Source organism: Harpegnathos saltator, unplaced genomic scaffold (assembly GCF_003227715.2).
Source record: "Harpegnathos saltator strain DR-91 unplaced genomic scaffold, Hsal_v8.6 scaffold45, whole genome shotgun sequence".
Classification (NCBI taxonomy): Eukaryota; Metazoa; Arthropoda; class Insecta; order Hymenoptera; family Formicidae; genus Harpegnathos; species Harpegnathos saltator.
Window position 1 is genome coordinate 610,340 of NW_020230261.1, and position 17,298 is coordinate 627,637.

Below are 17,298 nucleotides of genomic sequence, written 5' to 3' on the forward strand. Positions count from 1 at the left end.
TTGACTATATATTTGTGTTTATTCTACTATATTTTGCAGGCTCCACGAACTATAAAAGTATAGTTGACGCCAAAATGAACTATAAAATATAGTGAGATTACAGTTAATTTAACTATATTTTTCTATCAGTGTGTATATATAAAAATTATTATTGTTATTATTGTTGTTATTGTTATTGTTGTTATTATTATCATCCACGCAAAGAGTGCCGGCCACTGAACGCATTTCCCGCCGTCCGCTTGGACACTCTCTTGGTCATTTCATGACATCCTCCCTTACAATCCTGTGCTTGTTGGGAGGAGTTGGTTAACCGACGCGACGCGACATATCTCCCTGGTTCATCCGTCCGTCCAGCCAGCCAGCTAGCCATCTAACCAACCAGCCAGTCAGCTAGCCAGTCAGTCAGTCAGCCAGCCAGCCAGCCAGCCAGCCAGCCAGCCCATGGCTCAGCCCGGGGGGTTGTTTTCACCGATGGCAACGCCACCGGCGGAGGGTGGTGGAAACAGCCGGCCGCGTTTCCCCCGTTCGGGGGCACGAGCAGTGCGGCTTGATCCGCGGCGCCGGCCGAATCAGCCAGCCACAGCTCGCGAGGAGGACGCACGACCGCGTCCGCCGTGCCCTTACGACGTGCCGTGCCGGAAACGATGAATGAAAATGCGGCCGGGGGTGCGCGCGAGTCCGCCGATGTCGCGGCGAGATCGACCCCGAATTAGAGCGAGCGTCGAGCAGTGCCGCGTCACGCCGATTTTTCAGTCGTCCGTGATGATGACGCTCGGCGAGGCCGTCGAGCGCCATTGAGACTGCTACTGCTTTATTTCGCCGCGTCGACCGGAAGTGTCGCGGCCCCAAAAGTGAATTCTCCGTTTCCGTTTCTTTTCCTTTCGTTTCCTGCGCCCTCGTCGCTTACACGTCGGTGAGTTCGCTCGAGAAGCGTCCCTGGCTTGCTTTTCGAGGAAAATCGAGACTCCGGTAGAATCGGCCGCGAGGTTTCGCTCGCGACTCGCGCGGGAGCTCCGCGTGAGAGTTGATTGGCAAGATTGTTGAGGCGGAAGTGTCCGGGACGAGAAGGTGCAAAGTCCGCGTTTGTCTCCTTGTCCTTTTGTCCGCGATCTCACGTCCCGCGAGGAGCCGGCGGGATTTTCGTCAGCGACAGAAAGCGTCACGATTCGCCCGTCGTCGGAGGTGACTTTTGAGAGCCCGGCAGATTCAGCCGGATGTTTTGTCTGCGAGCCGAGAGAATTTTCGCGAAGAATGTTACGGGTTAAAACGTAGAGTCGGTCAGAGGAGTTGCTGTCAGCCCGTCGGTCCTCAGAGATCGCGAGACGGAAGAGTTCAGGACGAGATTCGTCGCAGCAATCTTTGTCGCGGCGAGAAGCCGTGGGTAGTGTTTTGCTTCTTGTTTTTTCCCTCAGTCGGTGACGCGTCGGCGGCCTGACCAGTTTTCTTTCAACGTTCTTTAGAATTCCGAAAGATAACGACAACAAAAATAATAATAATAATAATAATGACAATGGCGACGATAGTTATAATAATCTTTAGTAATCTTCAAAGATCTTTCAATGTATAAAAGAGAATCAAAAATGGACAGATGAAAATTGCTGGATAAATAAAAAAGGAACATCTCATCATCGGACGTTTACTCGCGTTTCGACGAGCGTTCGCGGGGATTCTTCAACGGAAGAGTCGCGACTCCATTTCAGGGGGTTTACATCACCCTATTGATCCTTGAATCCTTTCGCGAGGTGGAAATGTCGCGAACGAGATTAGCCGTCTCGCCGGGACGCTCGACACTTTCGTGTCGCATCGCGAAATTCCACTTTCGCTTTCGCCACTGAATAAATCAGGGTCGTGCGTCTGTCGAGGAAGCTCCTCGAAAAAGGAGACTTCGATTCGCAGGACGACGTCCGCGAGGCGAACTCAACGATCGCTCGATCTTCGCGACCTACTTTTTTCTTTTCACGCGAAGACATCCGGAAAGTGGCCGAACGCGGGACGAGACCTCCTTCTCTCTCTTTCTTGGACGGAATAAAACGGGCGGTCTTAAAACTTCGATCTTTTCGTTTCACGACTCCGCGTTGGACCTCGGTAAGGGATATCAGGCCGCTGTTCGATCGACTCGTTAGATTCATTTATACCGGGACAGAACTTACTCCGCCCGAGACGAACAAAGGCTCTCTCTCTCTCCCTCTCTCTCTCTATCTGCCTCTCTCCTTCGTCTCTTATTCTCCACCGCGGCACTTTTTATGCTGCAAGTCTCTTCCGCGAGCCACCGGTGCTACCGTCGGGACACTGCATTAAGGGGGATGTACCCGCCACGGAGATTTCGAACGCGAGGGACTCGGGGGAAGATCCGGAGTAGGTCGCGGGCATGCGTCGGGAGTCACGTCGGTTCGATCTTGCGACCTGCTCGTTGTCGTGCTTTGGGACGCGTTATAAAAAAATAGGAAATCAGTTGGCTCCAATCCGATTTTGGAACTGTACACTCGTTTACGAGACGCTTTGAAGATCTCTTCTCTTCTGATGAAGAAGCGCGTAAAATGATTGCGATTGTGAGTCACTGATAGAGGTGAACGTCCCGCAATTAGTGAACAAGTAACCTCGTCGTGAGAAGAAATTGATGAAATAATAACAATAATAAATAATAATTAATGATAATAATAATTGATGAGTTAATAATATACGTGTTAGACTACGCATACGCAAAGTTGATCTCATTGGGAAGCTTGACACTTGGCGTTTCAACTGCGTCACGTATTCTTCTAATTTATGGAAAAATGTTGATTTGTTTATAATACTCCTTCAAGAATAACTAAAGTGCCATTCAATGAATTTAGTTTCATTTTCCCATGAACGGTTTTAAAAAAATTGAAAGATGAATGCACAGATCGAAGAACAAACAGACATTCGATATTAACCCTCAAATTGTCAGACATGCTGACTTTGTCAGAAAAAAAGTATTTAAACCATTTCGACGACTGTACGACACTCATCGACGCGGCTACCTATTCATTAGGTCGAGGGATATTAAAACTTTTCAACCAGTCAAATTCGTTTATAGATACCTGTCCCTCGTGGACTATTGACTAATTGAAAAACCGGGAGCGATATTTCAAACCAGCCGCGACACTTTGACAGCTTGGCGTTTCGTTTGTATCTACAAGAAGGGCGTAATCCGTTCATCAGCGAAAGGCAATTAATCGTTATATAATTTTATATAATTTATATAATAACTCATATAATTGGTACACTTAATTAATTACATGAAAATTGCAAAGAAGCAACGAGAGAAAAAATATGTGGTAAAAAGTGGAAGATATATTTATTTGGCGGAAACTAAATATACATTCACGCAAATCCAAATTCTCTTATTTAAGTCGAATAAACAATCGCTTTCGTGAGAAGTTACCGATTTAAGAAAAGATGTCTCTTCACTAAAAAAAATTATTTTCAGTAAAAAAGAATATATATATATTAGCATAAATAAATATTAGCATAAATAAATATGTTACTAATATTCACCGACAATTTGTTTATTCTTTAGATACTTTTCTCTCGGTGCATTACAGCTTCTAATTAACACCTTGTATTAATTTTATACGATTAAACGTTGTTATTTACCCTTCTTAACACGCTTACTTCTCTTCTTCTTGTAACTATATATCCGGACGTCTTAACTGTTGTCCATATGTTAATATTCTTTAAATATACAAGCGGTGCATCACCGACTGTGCCGACTGTGCTTCTTGAGACCGAACAACTTTTATGCGAAACGTTATCACGGCTAATGCATTTCTTCCGAGATACTTTCAGCGGGCACTTTAAGTAGGTCATCTTGTGTAGCCGATAGACAGCCAACGGAACGACCTAACAAACACACGCATCGCGAGTTGTTTTTTCCTTTTTTTCTTTTGCCGCATCCTTGGTAATTCGAACTTGAGTCGAGTATTGATCGAAATAATCAGTGAAGATCAGCGTGGCAATCAATGCGCACGTCGATACACATACATACATCATTCGCGTTCTTTTTTATCTTTTCTCGCCAGCGGCCGACGGAGATGGCAGACACGGCGAGCGCTGTGCAATTTACATATAGTTTAAAGAATGTAATTACGCGCTGTGTGTTTGATAAATTTCATCCAAACGACGAGCGTCGCGCGGAGCACGGTCTGCGTAAAGCTAGCCGAAAGGAATTCCCGACCGTTGTTGGTATGCGAGGCAGATTAACGTTAAGCGTGTGCGCAAGTGCGTGTATGTGCGTCTGCGCGCATGTGTGGAGGCGCGTGTATTTAACACGCGTAATAAAATTGGAGTAGGCGAGCGTGTCGTTTGAACGCGGCGCGCCGCCGATTCGCAAGATAAATCGCGCCGCGTAATTACGCGCGACAATTCGCATAAGGCGGCGCGTGAACGTATTTTGTGTGTGTGTGTGTGTGTGACGGGTAATTAAATTTTTAAATACGTTGTGATATCACTTAACTCGGTTCCACCTAATCTAAGCGTGTTCTCGCCGCACGACGCGCCGTTTAAACGCTTTGTCGTGATAACGCGACTAATTACTTTCACGCGGAGCGCGAGATGATTATATATACAATGATGTTTCAAATAGCTGGCAATTGATCAAGCGTGACGCACATGTTATGATTCTTTGTGTATTTTAGTGTCTCGTCGTTTATCCGGCTTTGTGTCCCCGATTATTTCCACACATTCTCTCTAAATACGTCGCGCGTGAACGCAGAGGGAAATTCCTCGGGGAGAATTTTTCCGGAAAATGTTGGCGTTCACAAACCGAAGCGGTCAATATGACGAAAGGATCGCGAGGTTTTCGTCTCGAAGAATAAACGAGGCGGTTTGAGGAAATAACGAGACAAGTTGTGTATCGCGCGATAGCTGTTAAAATTTTTAACCTAAAAGTTGTAATTTTGGCCAAACAACTCTTCCCTCTTCGCTTCGTTGGAGCGTTTCGCCTAAATGTCTCAGTTCGCGCAGATTATTCGTCCGCTTATTTCCCTCGTAATTATTCAAATAAGCTATGCGTTACGATTCTTCGTGCATTTGAGTCTGGCGATTTATTCAGGTCTATGCCCCGCGTATTCAACACGATCTCGGGATATGTCATACATTTGCGGGAGATTGCAGAAGGCGATTTTCCGCGGGGAAGAAGCATTTTTAATTAACATTCGTAAATTGAGGAAATACAGCCAGTGGCGGACAAGCCGTAACGTTTATCTCACGGTGGATCGCGGAGCACACATACGGCATCCGATGGGAAAATGTATCTTCTGCGAATTGCTAAAATATCACGATACAATCCGTACAACTGTTCCATTTCACCGACTGCACCGTACTATCTCGTCCGGCTCGGGCTCGGACACTCACAGCGTTCGAAATATCCGAAGGAAGCATGGAAAATTATTTCATACCGCGCGGGTCAGAATAACAGCCTTCAAATCCAGTGACACGATTTTTTGTGTCCGGTAACTGCAATTTTTTATGTCGACGTATCCGTGCGTCACAAGTGACACTGTTGACTGATCAACAATGTAACGGCGAAGATACATCCAATGTTAATTCTGTTTTTCATATATGCGATTTTATCTTTCACGAACGTCACTCTTCCTAAACAATAATTGAAATATCGTTGCCGTTCGCCGGCAAAATAAAATAATTCCGCAAGTCTTTCTGACGTGTCTTTTCTCAAAATTCTGTCCAGTTAATTTTACAGCTACTTAATGATTGTGTGAGAGAGAGAGAGAGAGAGAGAGAGAGAGGGAGAGAGAGAGAGAGAGAGAGAGAGAGAGAGAGAGAGAGAGAGAGAGAGAGAGAGAAAGAGAGCAAAGGAAGAAAGTTCAAACCGTTTTACAAGTCGACTGATCGCAAATATCATCTAATGAACACACATCCTCTCATTTCAACATATTTCGCAAGAACTTTTAGAGCATTCCCTCGCTTTTGACGTCATAAATCAAGATGGCCGCGGCGGGAAAAAGCAGCGGCCTTAAAAAAGCACCCGATTAACAAAGGTCGACTATCGCAACATGACGTCAGGGAACTTTGTGTGCTGCTGGACGCTATTTAAAAATCAGCGTGTCATCTTAATATACACTGATATGCTAATTATATTTATTATTCAGCAAAGTCTCACAGAGAAGAGAAGAATCTTAATGAGGAACAGAGAATTCCTCCTGCACACACACATACACACACACACACACACACTCACGCCAGCTAGATAAGCTAATTTAAATATAATTAAGCTACTAAATTATCATCGCCGTGATATAAAAATTCTACTTTCAGACTTTCAGAGTACGAACATGTCTGTATGAAGCAACGTATCCAACGGAGAGATTTTCTCTTTATATACCGGAGTTCTTTCAAGTACGTCGCGTTTGAATTTACTCACTCATACGGTCTCCTGTCTTTTTTCCTTTTTCTTCGCGGCGCGACACGAGTTCGATTCGCGCGAGACGTTACGCAATTCGTGAAATTTATACCTCGCGCGCACGATCACTCGATGGTGCACCGGCTATCTACGAAGCTCGCACGAAAATCTCTCCTTCCTCGTGATTTCGTTTGTCGGGCTTCCAGACGGTAACGCGTAGACGGGAGACGTAGGTGCAAAGCTTCGTCCGGGAGCTTCAGGCTGCACCAGCTCGCAGGGGTTGCGTTCGATAGCATCTGAGAAGACGCTTTGCTTCGCCCTAATGAATCCGTATCATTTGTTTCTTTCCGTGTGCGCCTCAGAAGAGCAGCTAACTTCTCCTCTCCGGAGAGCGCGGCTTTCATTCCGCTAAATGGTACTTCGATAAGGGTGAAACGCTCCCGTAATGCTAACCGTAATACACTTCTGTTGTTACACGTCGTTATTGCGACAAGATGCAACGTGACCCGGCGATATTTTTCCAGTTTACCTTTTTACGTTCATGAACAATTTGTAAGGAATCGTCGTCGAGATTGTGGTGATTCGGAGCTGCCGGATTTCATCCACTCAATTCGCGCTATTAAAAATCTTAGATATTGCTTATTATTATCTTTACAAAACTTACTAAAAAAATTTCCGCACAAAGTATAATTTATTATTATTTATCCAAATTTATTTCATTATGAAATAAATAAATTATTATATATTCCCCAAAATATCGATTTGAAATATTTATTACTTAAATACTATTATTATTATTTTATTATTATTATTACTTATTATTATGATTTATTATTAATTATTATTTTTATTATTTATCATTTTTTATCATTACATTATATCGAAACATTTCTATCTGATTAAAGTTTATTATTATTAAATTTGTCATCCCGTGCGAACACGGTTTTTCTACTTCTTCGCCTTCGGTATCCGAATGTCGAGATAACAGTTAATACGGCCAATCGAGCGGGAGTGGCGGGAGTGGCGGTATTAAAGTCAAAAAGCCCACTGTTTTCGGAAAGCCGCTTCAACTGGAAAGCGTCGGCCGAGCTGCGGTGTCTCACCACCTAGCGTGTTTTCGCGAGAGATCTCTGCGCGGCGTTATGAAAAGAAAACACTCGAGTGTTTTCGTCGGGACGTTGGGAGCTGATAACGACGATGATGACGACAATGACGACGCCTGCAACGACGAAGAAACGCGTCCCTGCCGTGGAACGTATTATAGAAGAGCGCCGCCGCGGCGCTACCGACCGCCCGGCGTCGGTCTCGCGCTTCCCTGCAATCGATCTCGTGTGCCTCGCGCGTAATCCTTTTTTTATGTTCACGCTCAAGTTCTTTACTTACACCGCGTCGCTCGGCGATTCACTGTGGGCAGCAGCGGGGGAGCAGGGAGCAGGGGGACGAACGTCGAGATCGCAAACGCCAAAGAGAAGATGCATTACACCTGGTGGTGCGCGCGAGCACGCGCGCTCACAGGGCGCAGTTAATTGCCGGTAATTATCTAACTAATGCTCCATGAAAAGTGGCGCAGTCGCTCGCTCGCTCACACCGGCTCTACTCGGTGCGACCTACTTTCTCGTCTCTCGACGACGAGCACACGTCCAGGCCTATCACTGGTGCTCGCGCTTCTGCCTTTCTCTCTCTCTTTTTCACATGAGTGAAAGCCTCGTGGCACGAGCGCATGTGCTTCAGGTGGAATTTATTTCTGATGAAACCTTCATTTTCGAGGCTCTTCGAGGAAGATCGGATCGCACCGGCGCGCGCCGCTGCTCGCGTCGTGACCGCCGATGATGTTCCCGTTAAGAGAAAATCGACGTTCACTGCATCGCGAGTAGATGCATCGCTTTAAAAATATCCCGGTGGCGTCTCCCACGCGGATTAACTCGGTATCACCCAATTAAAACACGGACACACACACACGCGCGCGCGCGCGCGCGCGCGTGCGCGCAACGTGATGCGACGTCGTGGGAAGCGCGCAGCGCCCTGCTATTGCGAGAAGCGACGCGATCTCTTCTTCTTTAGCCGGAACTTCGTTCTTATTTTATTTCCGTCGTATGATTTCTTCCCGCGAAGTTGCCGGAAGCGGGGCTCTCTCTGTTTTCGCCGACGAATCGTAAGAGTAGAAGTGCGCGGTAGTTGCATTTTTGCCGTGAGAACTTCCGCGCAGTCTCACCCGGCGAGGAAACTGCGAGGAGATCCACGGAACGCGAACGCGAACTTCTCGTCGCCACCGACGACACGACGATGCTCGCGTAACCGCGACCGCACCAGGTCTCGACGTGTATTCGCGATCCCCGGGCGTTCCCTTCTTCTCGTGAATTTCGTTCCGCTTCGTGAAGCAAATTGGGCCTCTAAAAGTGCCAGAAAACAAGATCAAGTTTCGCTCCTTTCCCGCGCTCACGCTCTGTATCCGCCGGGAAATCGTGAACCAACAGTTTGCCCTTTATTTCGTGTAGCTCTGATGTACCTTTGCTCGGCGATAGGCCATTTTCTGTGTAATGTCGACCCCTCGCGGTTCGAATTGCTTCATTTTTCTCTCCCACCGATCCGTAGAAACATTCGCTTATTATTTCGCAACGATATCGCACAATTTGCATCTGTTTCCATATTACGGTATTCAAACTGATGCCACAATGCGTTTTTACCATAATGTATTTATATCATGTACATTATTAACCCATTTGTATCGGAAATGGATATACCTGTTTATTTCCTCTGGTCGTTATCGCGTAAACGGATACATCCGCGCGCGGTCATGATTCGATTGATCGAATCGCAAAGTCACGTGTTTCTGGCCCGTTTTATTGCATTTGTCGCCAGCCTGCAGTGAATGATGCGTACTTTTTTAATTTTCTGATGGTGCAAACGAGTTAACGAACGAAAAAGTTCGTTTACAAAATCGACCAGAACGCGATGTCCAAAACGTTACTCTCTCTCCTATCTAAGTCGACACTCGAAAAAAGAAAAGAAAAAATATAACTAGAAGTTGAAATTATGCAAAATCGGAAGTTTCCGGGGGAAACATAAAACTCTTTGTGTCATTTGTAAACAATAGGACATCCAGGAGACGCGATCCTTTATTCGCAAGGGGCGGTTCTCATCTCTGGACTTTATACCTCAGGTCGTCCTAAGTTCAATTTCAGAGGCAGTACGGACCGTTTTTATTGACTGCGAAGTATCTGAAGATAAACTCAAAACGATCTTAAATTTAAGATATGACTAGGAATACCGGCGTGGGAGTTGACACAAGCCAAGGACGTTTCGCAGTTCTCATCGTAGATGTAATTTCCGCCTCGCTCCGAGCACACTTGAAATTTCCCGTCGCGATAAGCCGATCTCACTAATTAATCCCCACTCGGGAAAAGAACGATCGCGCGTTCGTAGGGGAGGTGCAGAGCTCTCGGCCCCCCTCTCGACTTTCGCCAAAACGTCCGGAAGAGAGAACATCGACCGTATCGAACTACGCACTTTCGATCATTCGAGCGCTTGCAGGTGCCCCTCGAGTCACGTGACGCGCTGTGGCGGATCAATGATCGCGTGTCCAGCGGTCAGCTGAGTGGGGAGTGCGCGGGAGTGGGGGTAAGTCCGCGTGCCAGTTGCGTACGGGACCTGCCCCCACCACGCCGCCACGTCAGCTGACCAGTGGTCAACGCCCGCGTGATAAACACGTGCGCGACGGTCACTCGGTAGAGTACGCATCGTTACGAGTGCGAATGCGGGTAGTAGAATCTTGTATTTAACTCCTAAAAGCTACCGCCAAGTATCGCCTTAAACTAACCTTTCTTGTTATTATTTATAGCAAAGTACATGCGAGAATTGATTTGTTTTATCATAAATGTTGTCACTGCTGACAGTGTAAATAAATACCTATAAAATTAATATTGTCTGTGTGATTACGTTTTTTAACAAAATTCAACAAAAATTCGCATGGGGTGAAATTTCAACCATAGTGATCTTTAAGAGTTAAAACTGATTGAAGTTCGTATTCAGGTGTTGTACAAATCGTTTAGTTGGCAATTGGAGCATCTGAGGTTCTATTCTAAACGCGTATCGAGAACGTTAAATAGCGGTAAAGTTGACTTGAGTTTTGCCGAATTTATGATAAATCTGCCAGCATTTTACTTTTGCACCTGCGATCTTATTTGTACCTCATATTTATTCATCTCCTCTATTTTTTGCAGTTTTCCTTTTAAATATAAGAAGGATGTTAGTAGAACAAACAAGTAAATTAATGAATATATCTTTTCGATTCTAAAGCTGAAACAGCATTACACACGACGACGAGTAAAGAAGACGGAATTTAAAATTTAAAAGATGTACCGGACGTTTCCTCTGCACCTAGAATAGGTCCCATGAAGATAAACATCAGACGACATCCTAAATATCAGATGTGTCTACTAAATATGCATACTGTTCTTTGAAAGGTTGCAGCTTGCGAATAAAAGTAGCAACGTAAAGACACAAGAAGCAATCTTTCCGGTCAACTATATTTCGCACGTACATTTGCGCTATTATTTCTTTTTTTCTTTCATCGACGACAAGAGCTTTCCTAGATTTTCACCTTCGTTCCTTTAATCTTTGTAACGATAATACGGTCGACGTTATCTACTCTCTCTACTATTTCTCGGGATGAAAGGAAAATGACGAATTGCAAAATTTATTTCCACGCTCACGACGACGCGAGATAAAAAGCGATTCTCTCGACGTTTGTGTTGTTATCTCTTCTTGATTTCTTCTCGTCGATAGCGAGACTAAACGGATTGTCATCATCGTGCCTTCTATTGCAATCCCATGTTCGTTGTCATCTTTTTAAATACCATTGAGTAATTTTTCGCCATTATTTTCTATTATCTTTGCTATATTACATATATCTACATGTTTGTAAGTGCTACCATAAAATCAGTCACACCTTGGAGAGAAGCCCATCAAAACTTCCGCACTCACCCAATAATTTCCCCTCGAAAGAAGCCGCTTTTCTCGCCGCCGGTAAACTCTGCTAGCGGGTACTCTCTAAATTTGTCGGAGTGAAATCTCTCGGGGAGAAACGACTGAAAATTCACTCGCTCGGAGAATCGCCGCGGTGAACGTGCCACTCCAACTCAGAGGGCGGATTCTTAATCCGTACGAGTGAGAACGACTCCATCGATTAGAGCGAGTTCGTTCTCGTGCACGATGGAGCACGTCCGATCCGCTCTTCAATTATGACCGAAATATTCATTCGCGACGGCCCAAAGTGGACGTTCAAGTCACTCGATGTCGGGCTCGATCCGGCCATCGGTTTGGCCTACGGGTGGAATTTCACTCGAAGAAATCCCGCCGGTATTCCGAATCAGAGAATCACGGTTGGCACCGTGGCTCACGAAGTAAATGCCGGAATGTTCCGAAAGCGCGATTAGCCGACGGCCCTGGCGTTTATTAAGCCGTGTGCATTTCGTGCATGCGTGTGTGTGTGTGTGTGTGTGTGTGTGTGTGTATTTATCGCGAAGAGCGCGAAATCAAATGAAGCTATCGTAAGCGTGTTTATCGTGGAGAAATTACACGAGGCACGTCTCTCTCGTCGTCTCGCGGCCGGAGCTTCACGGAATCGTAATCGGGCGTTCGCGTGTTCGCGCGAAATCTAATCTCGGGAGCGGGAGATCACTCGCGGGAGAGTTCTTCTTCCATTCCGCACCGAGAATTCTATCCTGCCTGCTCGATGTGACGAGCAAAAGATCGAGAGAGGTAGAGTCCGCGCGAATTGACATGCGGGAGTACCCTCGATCGCGCCACGAAATCTCGCGAGAAATATCGATAGCTAAGAAGCGAGGTCTCTATTTGCATACAAACGGCCGTTTCCAAATTCTCAACTCGGCGAAATCAGGAACTCCTTTCCTCGGCTCGCGTTACATACGCGTCTAACGCTTCCGTCTTTACTTAACCCTTTAACGCCTACTGGTAACTATAGTTACCAGAAACGCATTTAAGAATCCATAACTTAGTCAAAAAAGGAGATATTTTCGTTTTCTTTGCATCACTATAAAGGTGAATTCTTCTTCTAAAAAATGATATATAGATTATACGTAGATTCGGTTTAGTCTGTTTTTAGCTCAGTTTTAATGATAACATGTTTTGTCAAATTCCAAGTAGGCATAGTTAGCATTGTTACTGACATCTAGAAGTGCACTATAAATGAACAGGTTGGTATGTATTCCAATGTTATAATTTTTTACATTTGGAAGCTTTCTCAAATGCAAAATGTGAAATTAAAAGAATACAGAAATTCAAAATGGCGAATCCAATATGGTGGACACGAAAATCAAGAAATCAATTTATTTTCGTGAAACCTGGTGACCTATAATTTTTTATGCGGCGAAAAATGAAGGAACGATTGACTGTCTAAATGGTGATCTATAAGATATTCTTCTGAAATAATAAGTTTGACGTTCTGAATGATAAATTTCACTCACAAATATAATAAAGTTTAAACAAATATAATAAAAAGTAGTAAACAAATATAATAAAGTCCAAAAGTGTCAAGCTAACTATCAGAGTTATGTCATACAGGTTACCTTTCAATTTTCCCTGTATAAATTGCTCATTTCGTATATGCTTTTAGGATTCAAGTCATATTTACCAATAAACAAAAAACGAATGATAAAAAAACCAAACTAACGAAACCTACAAACGAAAAGCGGAAACTTCATGTACTCATTAATTATATTCCATTCCGGGTAAATAAAGATCAAGTTCTGAATATGAGTTTTATGTTTCGAGGAATTTTTCCAACCATTAGGTATGATATAAAATTATTAAAACTAAAAAAAAAACAGAATTTAACCGATCAGACGTATTTTTCGCTTCCGGGAGTAGTTTCTGCTTGGAAAGGTTGTTTTTCGTAGATATAAAATTCTGATATTTTTTTTGGTTATCACTACTTATAATCTCAGTTCAAAAAACCTCAAATTTTATTCTTAAAAGAGTCGGGCGTTAAAGGGTTAACGTCTCGAAAATGTTAAGAATGCGGGAAAAAATTTAATCGCCCAAAGCAAAGTGAATTTTCCGAGCGTCAAATTCTCTGCAGCCCCTGAAGATTCGCGAAGCGTCCTCTACCTATTTCTCAGCCACATCCTTGACGTATTCAAAAAGAGTCTCACACCTCCTTCGATGCATTAAAAGAGCGAAAAGCTGGGAAGGTCACATCTTCGACGCATTGAAAAGATATAAAATGGGACCAAGTCGTCTTTATTGAAGAAAGAGAGAAAAATGAAATGAAGGGGTAAAGAGATGAAAGAATGAACTGGGAAAGAGAGATAAAATCTCAGAAGGGCCCCGCACAAGCCTCCCCCCGCCCGATATTCCGCCGTCTCTCGCCTCCGCTCGCCGAAACACCCTGTGAGGTCCTCTTATTCGTACAGCGACGGCCTCTAAGGTGACGTAGTTTCGTTTGCATGCAAATCTTTTGCAAAACGTCAGTTTTGCGAAGCGCGGCTGCGAGCAGCGTCGCCGTAAACTGCTTACGGTAACAGGCGGTCGCCGGCGCGTCGTCATCCCTGTAGCCGTAGCCGAGCGTGCGCGGCAAAGAACTTGATCCCTTTAAGGACACGTACGTGGCATAGGAGCGGCAGGCGGCCGTTAAAGGCTTCCTACCGAGGATGGAAAGTCGGAAATTTCCCCGCGGAAATACGTTAACGCGCGAGCGAGTGCGCGCGCGCGATATCACAAGAGAAGATTCATTAGGTTTTCTTCGTTATAATACCCGACGCATTTCTCTTCCTTTCCGTCGACCGTCTCTTCCGGAGAGACGTCGGACCGTCGGTAGCACGAATTCGCGATGGCTCTCATTTAGCTCCGAGGACCGGGGCGAATTACGTTGAAAGGATTCAGACGTGAGCGGAGAAAGGGGGGAGGGGGATGGAAGGAGACGAGGAGACGTGAGAAAAAGTGTCTTATATTACGCGGGTTTGTTATAATACTTCCGCGTTATATCGCGGAAATTTATTACACGCTCGTGAAGCGTAACAGATTCGCGGAACGGACTCGTCGGGAGCCGGAAGATCCTCGCGCCATCGGAGTCCTGTCGTCTCGCAATGTATCGGGTCGCGCAATTTCGGTTTATTCGAGTAAAATCCAACGGTTGGATTTTCCCTCGCGCGATTCTTCACGCAACAGCAGCAGCAGCAGCAGCGGCAATAAATAATTTCAGATTTTTTAGGCAAAGCGAAAGGATTTTATATTTATGTTGTTATAATTTTACGAAACAGTACTTGCGCCGTTTTGACCTATAAACTTACGTCATATTTCGCACACGTTGCTTCGTAAAATTACAACGACGTAAAAATATAATCGTTTCATCATAGCCGAAAAAAATCCGGAATTACTTATTACGCAGCTTACGATCTGCACCGCCCACGGAATCCTCTCTCTCCTCCTTTTCTCCCCTTTTCTTTTACATTAAACAACAATCAGGATCCACACTCGTCTCCGAACGAGTCGTTCTCCGAGCCACTCCAAAGCCATGCTTTGATTACAACTTTTTCTTTACCTTCGCTTTGTCTTATAATTAACCTCCGCCGTGGGGGCGGAGAAGAAAAGGGGAACGAAGGAGTTTTTATCCAGCGAGGAGGCCTCGGTTCGAGGGCGGCTCGGGACATTAAGAATTTTCTTAATTCTCTCACGGCACCGCCCGCGACTTCGGCGGCAACGTCCGCCGAAGTATCGAAATACCGAGAACAGCGATCATATCTCGCACTTTGTGCACACGGCGGCTCGGATTATCACGAAACGGTGGGAATAATTCTGTATAATTTCCCGTCGCATCGGCCGATATTATTGCGACGAAATTACGTAGACTTCTCGCTTACTCGAGTCTTGTTAGCGTAGCTACCGGTGAAATTATTTCGCGTGGCCCGTCCTTAAGAACCCGCGACGCAGCTTTTACTCGTATAAATTGTGAGAGGAAGAGAGAGAGAGAGAGAGAGAGAGAGAGAGCCGCCGTCGCCGTTTCCGCGAGCGAGCATGCAAAAGAAAGAAAGGCAAGGAGAAAGAAGGGAAAAAAGAAAATAACATAAGAGTACAAATCCTCAAAGAAGAGGATTCCGTTGGATTAAAGTGAGAGATAAAATTCAAGCGGGCGACAGGACAGAGGAGAGGAGAGGAGAGAAATATTTGAAGATTGCTCAGCCAGCCGCGGCTCGGCTATTTCGAGAAACGAGGAAACGAAAAGCGCCTCTGCGCGCCTCTCCGTCGCAAATATTTCCACCGCTCGCGGAACCGGCAAGTTATTAACCCCCTTTAGCACCCTAATACGCCACTGTGTCACCATTCCGCCACCGTGGAGAGACGACGACGATGACGACGACGACGACGACGACGACGACGACGACGACGACGACGACGACGGCGACGACGGTGGTGGCGACGGCGACGTAGTAATTAAAGATTGCCGCGAGCGTAAGAGCGGCATTTCGAGAATCCGTGCACGCTGTTTTCATTACGTCCACTGATATGCAATCGCATGATTACCTCCTCCGCAGATCTTTGCACAGACGCGCTTTATACCGAGCGACCTGGAAACAGGAGTCCGAGAGTCTGGCCGGAGGGGGGAGGCGCGCACGTGTTTGTATAAAAGAGAGTAATTATTCGCGAGAAGACGGACAAAACGTCCACACTGAGCGCGGAAATCGGATTTATAATAATTATTCATTAGGTCTTTATCAAATTGATTTGTTTGTTCATTCATCTGATGCTCTTCTAGGAAATTCGTTTATTAAATTTCCTCTCACTTTGCAGCACCTTCGTTTCTTATACCCGTTCTGCTTAATGCAATTTTATGTAAGCCAAAAGTAATATGGTTACACATAAGGAGAATACATACATGGAATATACATAAAAAAGCCGGACGTAGCGTGAGCACAAAAGATGAAGCCAGTGGAAAATGGAAAATAAGTATAACAAACGAATCGCATAAAGGATTAAGTTATAGAAAAATAAACAAGCAAGTTAGTTGGAATCTAATGCATAATTGTTGTAACACTCTCCCGATAATAAATATTATTATTATTATTATTATATTATTGTGACTGTTAAGAACCATCGATTTCCAATCGTTTCAAGCGCGCGAAAGTATCGAAGAGCCCGTGACAGGAGAAGTCGCGTTTCATCCCCAACGCAGTCGCGATCGTGAAGTTGATTTGAAGCGACGACTTTCGACGACTCGTTCGCGCTTTGCCGATACTACGCGAGTTGGTCCGTACTTCTCTTCTTGTCCCAGTCGCACTCCGTGCAGCCGTCGCACTTGACAACGGTACTAAGAAGCGCAGCCAGCTTCTGTATAATTACAGGTAGACTGAGGCGACCGCATTATATCAGCGGGTTCGCGCGCGCCTCTACGAGCAAATCCTCTTAACGGCATCACTTGCACACTCGCACACCTACGCATAAATGCGCGCGCGCGCGCGCGCACGCACCTGCCTGAAACATTCAGGCGGCAGTTTCAGTGGAGTACCTCGCGCATTAATACATCTATTATCTCGCCAAGGCGCGACGCCACGCTCGAGTTTATGGAGAAAGATTAGTGGGCGGTGCGGATCCGCAAATTCTCGTCCGCCGACGACGGTTCCGGCGAAATTTTCATGAAATCCTGCGATGTTATCGCGAAGTGAGCAAGTCGTCTTAAGAAAGAAAGAGAGGGTGAAGGGGGAGTCATCAATTAACGTACAAATTTAACTAAAACCTAAGACGTTCGAAAGGAATACTTTCGAAAGAGTTCGAGTTCTGTTGAAAATCCCATTAAACGCGAATAAACGAAGATACCGTGAAATAATCATCATCGATGTTACGTATATGGAAAATATTTTATAGGTTTTTCCTTTTTATGTAAACGCCTTACAAGTCCAGCA

The 17,298-nt window shown here is 45.1% G+C and overlaps 1 protein-coding gene across 3 annotated transcripts in view; it reads left to right on the forward strand.

Moving 5' to 3' along the window:
- The first annotated feature begins 469 nt into the window (after positions 1–469).
- The window catches only part of LOC105190298 (octopamine receptor beta-3R), a 160,080-nt gene continuing 143,251 nt past the window's right edge, over positions 470–17,298 (forward strand). For 2 of the 3 annotated variants that reach the window (XM_025301816.1, XM_025301817.1), the window contains exon 1: positions 470–913. The gene's annotated coding sequence lies outside the window, so the exon portion shown is untranslated. The remainder of the gene's footprint in view (positions 914–17,298) is intronic. The other variant, XM_025301818.1, reaches the window with a different exon arrangement.